Raw genomic sequence first — 16,518 nt, 5'->3', positions numbered from 1 at the left:
TATACCAATAATTCCTATGCCCATAATTTAGGAACTTTCATGGCTATAACTGTGCCAAGTTTTACTGCCTGTGCTTTCTGAATGATGCATGGAAATGCACACGAACCTGACCTCAGAACAGTTTGTAAGTAAACCAATTCTTAACCTACCACATGTAAAGTCTTTTTCTATTATAGGGGAAGAGGGGAACCTTGGAAGGAACTTAGAAGAGCATATTTTAAAGGTCTAACAGTCTTTATTTCCACACTTCACATTGCTGCATATTTTTATGATTTTAAATCTCTGCTGGAGTTTTCTCATTAAAGAGTACTTGCCCCAAACCTGGATCCTGACAACCAGGGAATTCTCCTATTATACATATTTTTTCCTCGACAACAATCCTTTTCTGCTGGGTGTGGTCTGTGGAGAGTTCTTAGGGTATTCATTACAGGGGCATTGTGGTATACGTTGGCAGCTGACAGCATGAGCATCATCACAATGCCACTGGAAATGTGCTACATCATGGCATAATATTATGGGATTATGGATGGATAAACAAACAAACAAACTACTTCTGAGAGTAGCTCTATCACTGCTATAGCTTCCAAAAATGTAAAAAAAGAAAGCAGAATGGAACTGTTAATTTTTGAACTGCTAACCAGTAAGCCCACACCAAAAACCTTTCAAACAACCCATCCAAAATCTCTCTCTCCCAATCCAGTTTTTCACCTCCCTGAAAGTCCACAAGTGTTGAGCTGTTGAGTTGAATGTTCTCAAGTGAGAATTTGTGGCTCAGCCTTACAGCTTATGAAGGGCATCTTACCGGTTAGGTATTTACAGGAAAAAAAAATCCAGAAGTTATTTATTGCCTGAAGCCTCATATTAGCACCTGTGTCCATTTAGGTAATGGGGTGCTGCAACATTGCTCATTGGAAACTGCATGAAAGTCAGGACAGAAAGGAATCATAATATTGATGATCGGATGGAGAGTGATTTATAAGCGGGTGCCAGTCAAAAGTTGATGGTTGGGCATGAGTTTAAAGCAATCTCTTCAGATCTGAATCTTGACTAGGGCTGGACCAGTGCTGGATTTACATATAAGCTAAACTATAGCTTAGGGCCCCACTCTCTTGGGGGGGGGCGGCGCCCCAAAAAAATTAAAGAAAAAACACACCTGGATGTACATTTCCAAAACATAAGATAATAACCAAATATAAAACCTACATACAGCAACAGTGTTTTGTGTTGTGTAGGCTCCTATGATGTAAGTAATGGGCCCTGCCTGCTGGCCGGCTCCCTAAATAATAATGATATAATAATAATTTATTATTTGCACCCTGCCCATCTGGCTGGGTTTCCCCAGCCACTCTGGGCGGCTTCCAACGAAGATTAAAAATACATTAAAATGTCACACATTAAGAACTTCCCTGAACAGGGCTGCCTTCAGATGTCTTCTAAATGTCAGGTAGTTGTTATCTCTTTGACATCTGATGGGAGGGCCTTCCACAGGACGGACGCCACTACCAAGAAGGCCCTTTGTCTGGTTCCCTGTAACTTGGCTTCTTGCAGGGAGGGAACTGGCAGAAGGCCCTTGGCCCTGGACCTCAGCATCCGGGCAGAACGATGGGGGTGGAGACGCTTTTTCAGGAATATCACTGGTTTTCTCATTTCTATATACAGTGGTTTCTAGAGACTAGATTATGAGTCTTTGTAAATTGTGTTTCTCAAGGTCATTTTGTTATTGCCAAATGCCAATGTGTTTGCATTATTAAGTTTGTTATGAATAAAAAATCATTTTAAGTTAGAGCTTAATAATTATTTCACTGTTGATATACTCCTTAATTGTATTTCAGTTCAAAATTACTTTGATAAAATACATATTTTGTTATGTGCAAATGGCTTTAGATCCCTATTAGGTCCATAAATTACCATATATTTTAGTGTATTTTTGGTTTTTATGGAAGCCGCCCAGAGTGGCTGGGGAAACCCAGCCAGATGGGCGGGGTACAAATAATAAATTATTATTATTATTATTATTATTATTATTATTATTATTATTCAGGTTAAGAACAGTTTCAGGTTAAGAATGGACCTCCGGAAGGAATTAAGTACTTAACCCAAGGTACAGTGCTTTTGGGGTGCAATAGGGCACCATTTTAAAGCTCTACCTGGGACATAGGAACCCAACAGGACAACCCTTCTTTGAAGTCTCTAAGCCACTGGCAGCACCCCAGAGGGATGCAGATATAGCAGATGGCTTCCTCGTGAGCCAAGGCCAATGTGCTGATAATTTCTTCCTGCTGAGTGGCCGTTTGCCCACTGGCTTTTCTTGTAGGGGGAAAATAGCAGGGAAGTTACTCAATAATTTACATGCAACACTCTATACGTCCAAGTCTATAAGTGATGCATTATTCTCCCATCTAGAGCAAGCGAAATTGATTGCATGCTATATCTTCCATTTGCTGCCTTTATCAGTATTTATAACTTTTGCTGAGTCCGAGGATCTGTTGAAGCCAGCAGCCCATCCATCGGGGTGCTGAATTGCGATTTTCAAGCGTGTGTGTGTGTGTATGCACACAGACGCACAGAGGCTACTTCCAGCAACCACCATTTGACCTTTACATCGGCTGCAGTCATTGGCCAACTCCAAGGCTGTAAATATGAATTAGGAGCAGCAACTACAACACAGTCATGTGTGATCCATTTTGCCTTTGGGTGGCCCTCCCTTTTGGATGTTCAGGGTGGGAGGTCCAGCAGGTGTTTAATTATTATACCAGTGCTGCCTCGGTTATGTCGGGTCTTGAACTGTCATGGATGCTTTAGCTGAGATTCCTGCACTGCAAGGGTTTAGACTGGATGACTCATGGGGTCCCTTTCAACTCTACAGTTCTATGATTCCATGAACCCCAAATTTCATGTACTGAGGCTGGGGGAGTTTGCCTAGACAAGTGAGTTACAATATCCTGAGTCTGAGCCCGACGAAAGAAGAATGGAGGATGAAACAAATGGACTATGCAGAATTAGATAAACTAACAGGAAGAATTCAAAACCTGCGGGATCAGAGATTCTCAGAAGACTGGAGGAAATTTACAGACTATTTGAAAAGTAATTGTGATGAACAGATTACGCTAGTAGGTTTGCAAGACGTTTTGTAAGGTGAATTACAGTGGTACCTCAGGTTAAGTACTTAATTCGTTCCGGAGGTCCGTTCTTAACCTGAAACTGTTCTTAACCTGAAGCACCACTTTAGCTAATGGGGCCTCCTGCTGCCTCTGCACCACCGCTGCACAATTTCTGTTCTCATCCTGAAGCACTATTTCTGGGTTAGCGGAGTCTGTAACCTGAAGCGTATGTAACCCAAGGTACCACTGTATTTGAAATATTGCAAAAAAGACAATGAGGAGAATTATTAGTAGTTGATAATTAAAGGTAATATGAAATTAAGAAATGCATAATAAGTGATAAAGAACGGGAAATCATCAGAGGTGTTGACGGAAGTCCAAAAAATATTGTATAAGATGAGAGGTTTTGTTGTATGAATGTTAATTAATATATTAAAAACTAATAATATATATATATATATATGTAAAGAACCTGAGCCCCTTTCTTGGAGGAGGCATATGTCTCCCTCCAGAGCTAATAGCAGCTTTGGAATACCTATATCTGTGATTTACATCAGGGAACATGAGAAAAGCCTTACCGTATTTTTCCGCGTATAAGACGAGCCCTATTTTTGGGGACTCCAAATTAAGAAAATGGGGGGAGATTGCCCGGCGTTGTTGAGCTTTTTTTGGGGAGGATTGCCTAAAGTCACTGAGCTTTTTTTTGGGGGGGGGAGGTTGCCCATAGTTGTTTAGCATTTTTTTGAGGGGTGGGAGATTGCCAAATATCGCTCACCGGCTTGACCGCCTGGTTCAAGAGTCGATCCCTCTTCCCCTGGGAAAATGCAGCACTGTGTGGGGAATAGGGGCCTCCTCACAACTCTCTGCCCCCTTAGCAAACTACCCTTCCCAGGATTCATTGGGGGAAGCCATGACTGTTTAAAGTGGGATCATGGTGCTTTAAATGTTTGGTGCGGATGTCACCAAGTGAACACAGCTTATGATGATTTGATTAGGTGATGCAATAGAGCAATAAAACAGCTTCTTTTTAAATAATAATATAAATGAAGCAAATTGTCTGTGCTTTTTGTTTGGTTTTTGGTATTAAATTGCACTTCAACCTTTTCCAGCTAGGGTTTGCTGAACTGACCCCTCCTTCTTTGTAGACATCACAACAACAGCAACAGCAACAGTAACAGTAACAACAACAACGACAACAACAACAACTTATTTATACCCCACCCATCTGGCTGGGTTTCCCCAGCCACTCTGGGCGGCTCCCAATAGACTATTAAAAACATGATAACACATCAAACATTAAAAATTTCCACCAAACAGGGCTGTTAGTAGATTATAGCATACTGAAAAAGCATGCTATGGCCTAACTTGCAAATCTCTATCTATCTATCTATCTATCTATCTATCTATCTATCTATCTATCTGTCTATCTGTCTATCTATCTATCTATCATCTATCATCTCCAGCTTCTTTATCCTGCCTGCCACACTTATTGCTATTTGCTCTTGGTTAAAAAAAGAGAAGGAAATAAATAACGAAAATTAAAGATAGAGAGAGAGAGAGAACCGAAGGTCATCCATACAGTTGTCCCAATCGCAATCTGCGCGACTTTAACCCTGTAGAGAAAAAGTAATTACCCTTTGGCTTTTGGTGACCTCAACTAACCTTTGCTGAAGGACCAGAGAAAATAAAAGGCTGACCAATCGCCTGCCCTTTGCTGCCCCAAAGTTAACCCTCTCAGAGAGCGAAGACCGCCTGTGCTCTCCCCCCCCCCCAAACATGACAATAGAATGTGGAAATGTTACCATGGAAATCTCGTCGGAAGAAGAAACAAACAAGAAAAAATCCATTACAATTAGTAGTGGTTTATTGGGTGGTGCCTGAACAACTGTTTGAATCCATACGTTGCTTTATCTTTCATATCGGGAGAATGGAAGGGAAGAGGAGAGGTGAAAAGTGTGGGGTGCCAGGAAATGGCTGAAGGATAATTGAGGGAGCAGAAGGGGGGGGTGGGCTTTAAGATTTCTGGGGTGGCTTGCTTGGGATAAAAAGACTGGGCTGAACATTTCCTGACCCACCAGCAAAATGAGCAGTTACAGCCCACTAGCAATTACCAAGTTTGTGGGTGGCGCTGTGGTCTAAACTACAGAGCCTAGGGCTTGCCGATCGGAAGGTCGGTGGTTCGAATCCCCATGACGGGGTGAGCTCCCGTTCTTCGGTCCCAGCTCCTGCCCACCTAGCAGTTCGAAAGCACGTCAAAGTGCAAGCAGGAAGGTAAACGGCATTTCTGTGCGCTGCTCTGGTTCGCCGGAAGTGGCTTAGCCATGCTGGCCACATGACCCGGAAGCTGTACGGCGGCTCCCTCGGCCAATAAAGCGAGATGAGCACTGCAACCCCAGAGTCGTCCATGACTGGACCTAATGGTCAGGGATCCCTTTACCTTTACCTAAAGTTGTTGAGCTTTTAATTAACAAGAACTCCCCCCAAAAGTGATTTTCCCATTGACTTGCCTAAGATCCAGGACAAAGCGCCACCCTAGGCTGTAGCAGCTGCCCTAACCTATTACTGCTACAGTGACTCAGAGGCTTCTAGCCACATGGAGGCTCTGTTTTAAGCTCCAGGGTGAGCTGAGTCTTCCATGCATGGCTCACGGAAGGGAAGCTGAAGCATTCCTGTCCTCTGAAATGACTGTTGTTTGGTCCCAGCTCCTGCCAACCTAGCAGTTCGAAAGCACGTCAAAGTGCAAGTAGATAAATAGGTACCGCTCTGGCGGGAAGGTAAACGGTGTTTCCATGCGTTGCTCTGGTTCGCCAGAAGCGATTTAGTTATGCTGGCCACATAACCTGGAAGCTGTCTGCGGACGAATGCCGGCTCCCTCGGCCTATAGAGAGAGATGAGCGCGCAAGCCCAGAGTTGTCTGCGACTGGACCTAACGGTCAGGGGTACCTTTATCTTTGCAAAATACAAATGGACTGATAATGGCTTGCTTTTAAGAAGACAGCAAAGGAGAATTCCTCACTCAAGGAGCTGGGAAAATTGGGGAGCTGTGCCAATTTGAATGAACACCCCCCCGTCCTCCCCACAACTTTGGACACCCTACAGTATGTTTCCGAGCAAAGTGTTGGCGCTGACCTTTAAAGCCCTAAATGGCCTCGGTCCAGTATACTTGAAGGAGCGTCTCCATCCCCATTGTTCTGCCCGGACACTGAGGTCCAGCACCAAGGGTCTTCTGGCGGTTCCCTCCCTGCAAGAAGCCAAGTTACAGGGAACCAGGCAGAGGGCCTTCTCAGTAGTGGCACCCACCCTGTGGAACGCCCTTCCAATAGATGTCAAAGAGAAGAACAACTACCAAACTTTTAGAAGACATCTGAAGGCAGCCTTCTTTAGGAAAGCTTTTAATGTTTAATAGGTTATTGTATTTTAGTGTTTTGTTGGAAGCCGCCCAGAGTGCCTGGGGAAACCCAGCTAGATGGGCGGGGAATAAATAAATAAATAAATATAATAATAATAATTATTACTACTACTACTACTACTTGCTGTTTTCCACTCCAAATTATGCCTTTTGCTTCTGCGAGATTACAGATCACAAACACACACCCTGAACCTCACGGAGAGGAAAAGCAGTTGTGTTGTGTGTGGGGGTCAGAGCAGTGAAACATTTAGTAGGAAAGGGGTTAAGCATCTTTTGCTACTTCTCAACTAAAAAATAACAACATTCCTTTTCTTTAAAGAATGAGCATGGCAACTTTGCTTCACCCATTTGAGTGCAACAGATTTGGCAGTCTGCGCTACTACAAGGCGCAGGGAGAGAGATGCGATTAGCGAATGCTTCCCTGTGTTAAAACCAACCAACCAAAACAGGCAAGTCATTTAGCACTAAAGAGCAGGTTTTCACTGGGGAGGAAAAGTGCTCAGACACAGGGCTTTGAAGCACAGATTTGTAGCTAGAAACATGGTGTAAAATGAAGTCCGGATGAGGTCTCAGTCCGGATTATTTTTTTCTAAGACAAAAGAACTCCAAACTTCAAGGTTAAAAATTCTGAAAATGTGATACTGGTTTCATTAAACTCAAATAGGCATGGATTTATTATTTTATCTCAAAAATAAAAATAAAAAAATCATACACCACTTGATTGTAAAACAACAAACACCCTCAATTCAGTTGGGTGCATTTTTGGGTTTCTTTCCTTTTCTATTCTTTCCAGTCCTCAGGTCAGCTTGCCCCATCTTCACATCAGTTTGTGATTTTTTTAACTAAGAGTTTTCATGAGAATTTGTCAGCATTTGTCAACTTGGGATCAAAGTAACCTGAGGACCATCTGATCCCTTATAATTCACCTTGATTGCTTAGATCCTCTGATAGGGCACTGCTGCTGATTCTACACACCTTTGAGATTCGGTTGGCCTTCACTGGGGACCAAGCCTTTCATGTTCCAGGTCCTGCCCTGTGGAACTCCCTGCCACTAGACCAGTGTTTCTCAACCTTGGGTCCCCAGCTGCTGCTGGACTACAACTCCCATCATCCCTGGCTAGCAGGACCAGTCATCAGGGATGATGGGAGTTGTAGTCCAACAACAGCTGAGGACCCAAGGTTGATAAAGACTGCTATCCCTGCCATCTTTCCAATGCCTCTTGAAGGCTGCACTTTTTAGACAGGTCTTCAAAAATATTAACTTATCTATTTTAACCAAACATAATCTACTGATGTTTTATTGATGTTTGTAATTATGTTTTACAGATATTGGTAGATTGATTTGATTGTATTTTATTTTGTGTGTGTGTGGGGGGGGAATTGATCTGTTTTCATTTTAACTATTCATTTTGTACTTTTATCCTGCATTTTTATCTCAGAAACTGCAGGGCAGTATATAAATTTAATAATAATAATAATAATAATACAGTAAGCCACCTTGATATATTTTATTAAAATGTGAATCACAAATATTCAAATAAATAAATAAAATCCAGCACACTTTTCTCCTAATAAACACAGTGTATACACTTTTGCTAGAATTATTATCATCATCATCATTATTAGCAGCAGCAGTATTAATAATAATTTGACTTTTTGTCTCCTGTCACGCAAAGGTCTCAAAGGAAACAATTCTACAGCAGGATCTGCTGAGATGAGCGGAGCGGAGTTAGGGTACAGTGGATCTCTGAATGAGCTGAGAGGTTCCCAGCGCAGCCAGGCTATTGCTGGTGCAATTCCCCCCTTCCAGCCCACTGAGCTGAGACCAGTGGATCATATGGCCTGGCAACCCTGTGTAAGTTAAGAGAGCAAAAAGGTTGGTTGGTTTAATTCAACGACTATTGAATTAAAATAAAATTCATAAAAATATTTTTATTATCTACTAAATTTGTATACTGCCCTTCATCCAAAGATCTCAGGGCTGTTCACAGCATAAAACTGATGCACACACGACATCGATTTTAATTGAACAATAGCAGTTCCAATAATACAAGCGTTTAAAGGATAAAAGGCCTCAGACACAACTAATAGATTTTGCCTCGACGTTTGAGAACGTTGGGCAGATTCTCCTTGCAAAGGCACATTGATGGCACAATGGAAAGTCCTCACAGAATGTCACCATCATTTTAGTCTGAATTTCTCCCAAAATAAACACGTGTGTGTGTGCAATATTGTCCATTATATTTCCCCTAATATAATGCATTTTTGTATGTCATTTCACGAACCTATACATTTTTATGCACCACACCATCCTCGGATGTACAATTTTGTATATATGAGTTGGCTGCAGAACTGCGCTGTAATATTCGGAGAATTTTGAAGGAGGCTGCATTTTGGTTCTCACATTGTTTCAGAAATTATAGCTTATGTAAATTTACATTTAAAAGAAAACCGGGTTGAATGTCTCCCTGTTGACACCTGAAGTAAGCTGGTACCAAGCTCTTCAGGGCTTTAAAGGGCAATACAGTGATACCTTGGGTTAAGTACTTAATTCGTTCCGGAGGTCCGTTCTTAACCTGAAACTGTTCTTAACCTGAAGCACCACTTTAGCTAATGTGGCCTCCTGCTGCTGCTGCGCTGCCGGAGTACGATTTCTGTTCTCATCCTGAAGCAAAGTTCTTAACCTGAGGTAATATTTCCGGGTTAGCGGAGTTTGTAACCTGAAGCGTATGTAACCCGAGGTACCACTGTAACAGTATTTGTGTTCACCTACATGGGACGCGGGTGGTGCTGTGGGTTAAACCACAGAGCCTAGGGCTTGCCGATCAGAAGTTCGGTGGTTCGAATCCTCGCGACAGGGTGAGCTCCCGTTGCTCGGTCCCTGCTCCTGCCAACCTAGCAGTTCGAAAGCACGTCAAAGTGCAAGTAGATAAATAGGTACTGCTCCGGCGGGAAAGTAAACGGCGTTTCCGTGCGCTGCTCTGGTTCGCCAGAAGCGGCTTAGTCATGCTGGCCACATGACCCGGAAGCTGTACTCTGGCTCCCTCGGCAAATAAAGTGAGATGAGCGCCGTAACCCCACAGTCGGTCACGACTGGACGTTATGGTCAGGGGTCCGTTTACCTTTACCTAGGTAAACCTACACCTGAGATGTTGCAGTTCAAAAAGAAAATAAAGGGTGAGGGGAGAGCAGTGGCCTTTACCCTTGCTTCATGACAAATTGCCTGCTAAGAAAAACAACACAAGAATGGTGAGTGTGTTGGCCTAGGGGCTGGGAGACCCAAATTCAAATCCTCCCTCAGTGGTGAAGCTCATTGAATTGCTGTGGACCAGTGTCTCTCTCTTATTTTCACTACCTAAGCTACATCACAGGGTTGTTGTGAGGATAAAAGCAGGAGGAGGGGAGAATAATGCACACCACTTCAGCTCCTAAAAGGAATGGCAAGATATCCGTGTACAGTGATACCTTGGTTCTCAAACGCCTTGGTATCCAAATGCCAAAAACCCGGAAGAGAGTGTTCCAGTTTTCGAATGTTTTTTGGAAGCTGAACATTTGATGCGGCTGTCAGCTATTGTTTCCAGGGCGCCTGCACCAATCAGAAGCTGCGCCTTGGCTTTCGAACTTTTCAGAAGTCAAACAGACTTCCGGAACGGATTAAGTTTGGTGCTTTTGTTTTTTGCTATTTATTTTGCATTTTTGTTTTTGAGACTTTTTCAGTTAATTTGTTTTTGTGACTGTGTGGAACCCAGTTCAGCTACTGATTGAAATGGATAAAAGCCCCTGCACCCCCCATCCAAACAATGACTATCGTCAGTGCGAGTAAGAAAAGAAATTAATTTTAGTTTTAATCATCTACAATACTGCCTTATTTATTTTCTAGTACAGTACATTGATTATTGCTTTCATTTTATGGATCAATGGTCTCGTCAGATAGTGAAATTCATGTTAAATTGCTGTTTAATGGGTTGTTTTTAAAAGTCTGGAACGGATTAATCCATTTTGCATTACTTTCTATGGGAAAGTGCACCTTGGTTTTGGAACGCTTTGGTTTTGGAACGGACTTCCGGAATGGATTAAGTTTGAGAACCAAGGTACCACTGTACTAAATACACACACACATGTCAAAATATTCTCCTCTCTGATACAGGCTGGATCGAGACATATAAAAAAAGTGTTTCAGGAAAACGCGTTGCAAACTTTATTATGGGAAATCACGTTGGCATGAGAAGGGACTCCACAGCGCCATCTGGTGTCGCTTTTATAAAATGCTTTTTCTTTACTAATGGATCTGAGTCCCCAGTTAAAGCACATATACTTTGTACGCCATGATTTTTAAAAGCCTTACTTGGGACCAGCAAGGCTTGTTTGGTTTCCCATCCATTAGCTGAAACTTAAATGAAACTCCGTTTCACAGGGAAAGAGGAAAACAAGAGTGAGATCACTAAAGCTGGCTATAAGCCACCATGAAAATATTAATAATAACAACAGGCTCTGATTATATTTGCTGGCACTGAGAAATACTCTTAACAATTCTATCAAAAAAATGCTATGGGTCTCTCTCCCCCCCTTCTTTCTCATTCTCAACATGCCTTTTCTTTACCCCCAAGGTAAGCATGCTGGATTCTCTCTCTGTGTGTAAGATTCATTTGTTCCAGAAACAGAGAAGAAACATTCTAAGAAATGTGACGAAAACAGTCAGCCTTTGACATTACTTGAAGACAGAGCCGTCCCTGCCATTGGGCAGGGTGAGGCAGTGGCCACACAGCTTGCCCCTCACCTCGTGGGGTAGCCTAATGTTCCTCAGGTGCTGTGGCGGATGCCATCCCATGACCAGTGTTGAAGTAAGATTCAACAGCCAGTACATTCAGGTTCTGTACATGGAATAGAATGAAGGGCCATCTTTGCCTCAGGCGGCAAAATGTCTTCGAGCTGCCTTGACCCAGAGGTTGGTGCTTTTGGCTGGCCCTCTTCCAACAGTTCCACCTAGTAGCAGATCATGGGGTGTCAGCAAAAGAAGGAAACGGGCAGGTCTCTGAACTGTGGGGAGAACCCAAAGTGTTGGTGCTGATCTTTAAAGCCCCAAAAGGCCTCGGTCCAGTATACCTGAAGGAGCATCTCCACCCCCATTGTTCTGCTCGGACACTGAGGTCCAGCTCCAAGGGCCTTCTGGTGGTTCCCTCACCCCGAGAAGTGAGGTTGCAGGGAACCAGGCAGAGGGCCTTCTCGGTAGTGGCACCCGCCCTGTGGAACACCCTTCCACCAGATGTCAAAGCGAACAACAACTACCAGACTTTTAGAAGACATCTGAAGGCAGCCCTGTTGGGGGAAGCTTTTAATGTTTAATAGATTATTGTATTTTAATATTCTGTTGGAAGAGTAGCTGGGAAAACCCAGCCAGATGGGCGGGGTATAAATTAATAATAATAATAATAATAATAATAATAATAACCACCTGAATAAGCTGCTAGCTCATTTTTTTGTGTGGTCAGTGTGATATCTATACAGCTTTTTGGCCTGACCCGCTCTCAGAATGTTTTATCTGATACTTCAATGTAGGTTGTAAACCACTTTGAGATTTTTTTCTTCTTAAAAATATAAAGCAGTAGAAGAATGAAGTGAATGACAACAACAACAATAAGATAACGAAATGATGTGTTTTCTTTCAAATATGAATAATATTATTCATATTACAACAGCCATAATAGGAAGACAGCAAACTCCACAAAACGGGGATACTGAAACAAGAATCTGACAGCACAATCCTCAACACGTCCACTCACAGCTAAGCCCCCTGTGATTCCCGGCATCTCTGTTTAGGGCTGGGAATGTCCCCTCAGTGAATTCAGCAGGGCTTAGGTAAGTGGGCCAGGACGTTTCCGAGCACAATTCAAAGTGTTGGTGCTGACCTTTAAAGCCCCAAACGGCCTCAGTCCAGTATACCTGAAGGAGCATCTCCACCTCCATCATTCAGCCCGGACACTGAGGTCCAGCGCCGAGGGCCTTCTGGCGGTTCCCTCATTGTGAGAAGTGAGGTTACAGGGAACCAGACAGAGGGCCTTCTCGGTGGTGGCACCCACCCTGTGGAACGCCCTCCCACCAGATGACAAATAGAAGAACAACTACAGTGGTACCTCGGGTTACAGATGCTTCAGGTGACAGACTCAGCTAACCCAGAAATATTACCTCGGGTTAAGAATTTTGCTTCAGGATGAGAACAGAAATCGTGCTCTGGCGGCATGGCAGCAGCGGGAGGCCCTATTAGCTAAAGTGGTGCTTCAGGTTAAGAACAGTTTCAGGTTAAGAACAGACCTCCAGAATGAATTAAGTTCTTAACCCGAGGTACCACAATATTTGACTTTTGGAGGACATTTGAAGGCAGCCCTGTTTAGGAAAGCTTTTAATTTTTTTAATGAATTATTGTATTTTAATATTTTGCTGGAAGCCGCCCAGTGTGGCTCGGGTAACCCAGTCAGATGGGTGGGGTATAAATAAATAAATAAATAAATAAATAAATAAAAATAATAATAATTATCATCATCATCATCATCAGCCTAAATTATCCATTAAAAAAATAATAATACAGAAAATAAGAGTCTTACCAATGCATGAAACACATATGTGGAAACATATGAAATGACTTCTATAAAGGTTCAGTGCTGTACTAGCGAAGACCAGCAGTGAAATGCGATGGCGTATCTAACAGGTTGGAGCAGGAGCCTTTGTGCTTTGGGGCGGGTGGAGTTTCAAGAAGGGAAACAAGGAAAAGTTTCTTTTTTATAATAGATTTTATTAAAATTTTGAAGGTTACAGAAAGAAAAGTAGAAAAAGTTAAACAAACAAAGCACAAAAAAACCAAAAAACCCCCACAAATCCAACCTTTACATAACTTTCTTTCCTTTGCTTATTTCCTTGACCTCCTCACACCTCCCTTTTTTGTATTCTAGTTCAATTAGATATTTCAGCAAATCCTTTCCATCTTTGTTTTTATCCTAAAAATTTATCTTGATATACTATAATTTTACATTCTCCTCTTTCACTAATTACCAATCCATTTTTACTTAATCCTTTATAACATTTCTGCTAAAACCACATAGCTTCATTCCAACATCCTTCTAACATTCCTTAATTTTACAATGTTTCTGTAGATAAACTTTAATTTTTTTCCAATCTTCTTCCACCGACTTGTCTCCCTGGTCCCGGATTCTGCCAATCATTTCTGCCAGTTCCATGTAGTCCATCAACTTCAAACAAGGAAAAGTATAGCTCTGGTGGCAGTGACCCAGTAGTGCTTTATTCAGCTAAGCAGAATCAACAAGGAAAAGTTTCTCTTCTCTCCTCGCTCTGCTTCCAGCCCCGAACCTAAGCAATTTATTCCGATAGAGCAGGTTGGTGGTTCCTTTCTCTCTCACTTTACTTTCTCCCAACTTTTTGAGTGATACCTCAGCAGTCCACATGCCTGGGAAAGCTGACAGGTCCTTGTCAGATCGTTTTGGGACCGTGGTGGGGTTTAAAATACATTTCTTTTTAATTTACTAGCACATATTTTGCATTCCTAGGGATTTCCCCCCAAAGTAAGCAGAAGTCACTACCTTACTTTTGACTAGCCGCTCAGCCACCTGATTTTTGCTGCTGGAGACCTGCAACAAGATGTTGCAGCATGGAGGGCTCCCCTTCCATCTTCCATTCATTGAAATGAATTAATCTAAATTAGTCGTGACCATTAGCTTCAGTGGGTCTACTCCGGGTAGGACTACTGTTGAATGCAATTGGCTGTGAATCTAGACAGACAGACTGATATACAATATATATTTGTGATTGCTTGATATAAATCCATATGTCCATCTGTTCTTCCATAGTGGAATGCAAACTGTATAGCTGATGCATTTAATAATGAGGAATTAGAGGGAAAAAAGCAGAATAACAACACAGCATAATGTTACCGTGTTGCTGTTTGGCCTGTTCAGCAGAAAACCAAATAATAATAATAATAAATGTGACATCATCTTTAAATCACACGTGGGCAAATTAATCAGAAAGTTTACTTGTGAGCTTTCATACGTAAGTGGCTAAACGGTGCCTTGCTGTCAATAAAAGTTACATATTATTATAGAATTGTATAGCTGAAATTCACTGTTTCGACCTATTTTGACCCATTCACAAATGACTTGGACAGGACTATTGAGACAGGGTCGCTCCCATTGTTCTGTGGGAATTTTCAAAGCAACCTCACAGTAATATCGTGGCCGGCAAATGACTGGCAAGACCTGGTTTTGAATATTGTACAGAGGTTTGAGAGGAGTAGTAAGTTGTTTGTAAATGTCTAAATCACACTTCTGACCTTACTTTGCGACAAACTCTATGGCTGTAAACATGACCTGAGTATTCCATTCTCAGCAGTATATGTGTTTTGTGTGTGTTTGTGTGTGTGTGTGTGTGTGTGTGTGTGTGTAATATATATGTGTATTATAGACAGAAGGCATTGAAAACAAAACAAAACAAAACAGTTTGGCATTGACCAAATGATAACCGTTCAGGCTCTTTTGCCACACGCAGCACAGTTATAACAATCTTTTACGAAGCAAGTTGCCAACACAGATCCAATCCTACGGCGCCGATCCTAGCCAACAGACTTAGTCGCAAGCAAGTTCTGCTGCCACCAGTGAGACTTACTCCTGAGTAAATGCATGCATTCAGGTGGCACCAGAGAGACACAGCCGAAAGAGAGCTTCACTTTGCGAAACCTTCATCCTAGCCGTATCTTCCAGAGACCCTTCCTCCCTGGTTTGTTTGTTTTCAGGAACTGACAATAGCGCTGCCTTGCTCAAAGTTACCATAGCAGTCATTAAATAATACATTGCTGCCTCTCCTGGTGATCTAATTTTTTTTTTTTAAACAGCCCAGCAGAAACTCATCTTAGCATGCAGGAGTTTCCATTGATAAGTCTCCAGGTTTTTTTGGGGTGATTAATTTTTGGGGGGTCTTGTAATATTGAAATGACCCGATAATAATAATGATGATAACAACTACTACGACAACAACAATAAACCGGGTCTCTTTAATCTTAGCCACGCAAAGCCCATCCGATATGGCAAACGTTAAGAGCGGACGTACCTGGGAGAAGACTGAACGTGCTCTGGAGAGTCCATCGTTCTCTTTTTCTTTCGAAGTGTACCTGAGACATAGCGTCATCCTTGAGCCCTGACAGTAAAGGCTGGTACATGCCACACGTTGCTGGTCTTTTGCTTATGTCCCGCAGTGCTTGAGAAAAGGGGTTATTGCTGCAGAAAAGAGAGAGCAAAAGCAAGAGAGAGAGAGAGAGCTGGCCATACAGTAGGAATAATCACTGCAGTCCGGCTCACCCCCACCTCCCTCTCTCCCTCTCCCTCTCTGTACAAGGCCCCAGATGATTCTGACTGCATCCTTCCATCCATAAATCATTCCCCTTATTCTATTGGTTACATGCTACATGGCAAGTATTGATTTTTCCCGTTCCCTCATCACTGCAGGACCTATGGTTTTTCTGAGCTGGTATACACAAAGATACACACATACACTATACGTTTGGGCTTGCACACACAGATGCACGCCAGCGTATGTACATAACACAAGATGCCTTTCTGTTTAATTCTACACCATCACCACCCTGGGCAAACAAACTCCCAACTCTGAAAAATGTACAATTTGCACCACACACGTTTTTGAGAATGAAAGGAAACGATCGGCTTCAGGTATGAGCACGGCGGGATCAATCATTCATCCCCCCTCCCCTTCCAAAATGCAAAAGGTTAAAGAACACAATTTGGGTGCGATTGCAAGCCGGGAAGTCAGAAGCCTGAAATGTTTCAGCTGGGAAGCAAGAACTCAGTGGGGAGAGTTTAAACTTTGGGTGGTAATTAGATGTTCGCAGTGGCCGTGGCGCTGCCACTGAAAGCAGCAGGTCGGAGTCAGTCTTCTCATCTACAGCGTTTCTGAAATTCATCACGTGGCAGCATGTTGCCTCGCTGCGAG

The 16,518-nt window shown here is 42.6% G+C and overlaps 1 long non-coding RNA gene across 1 annotated transcript in view; it reads right to left on the bottom strand.

Annotated features, from left to right (window-relative positions):
* The window catches only part of LOC307212095, an 81,854-nt gene extending 66,030 nt beyond the window's left edge, over positions 1 to 15,824 (bottom strand). Inside the window, exon 1 of the long non-coding RNA XR_013836819.1 lies at positions 15,622 to 15,824. This is a non-coding gene — a long non-coding RNA (uncharacterized lncRNA). The remainder of the gene's footprint in view (positions 1 to 15,621) is intronic.
* Between the last annotated feature and the right edge of the window lie 694 nt (positions 15,825 to 16,518).

Source organism: Podarcis cretensis (genome assembly GCF_951804945.1).
Source record: "Podarcis cretensis genome assembly, chromosome: 3".
In the NCBI taxonomy this organism is placed as follows: domain Eukaryota; kingdom Metazoa; phylum Chordata; class Lepidosauria; order Squamata; family Lacertidae; genus Podarcis; species Podarcis cretensis.
The sequence above is the reverse complement of the archived record's forward strand: the minus strand, read 5'-3'. Positions and strand labels throughout refer to the sequence as shown.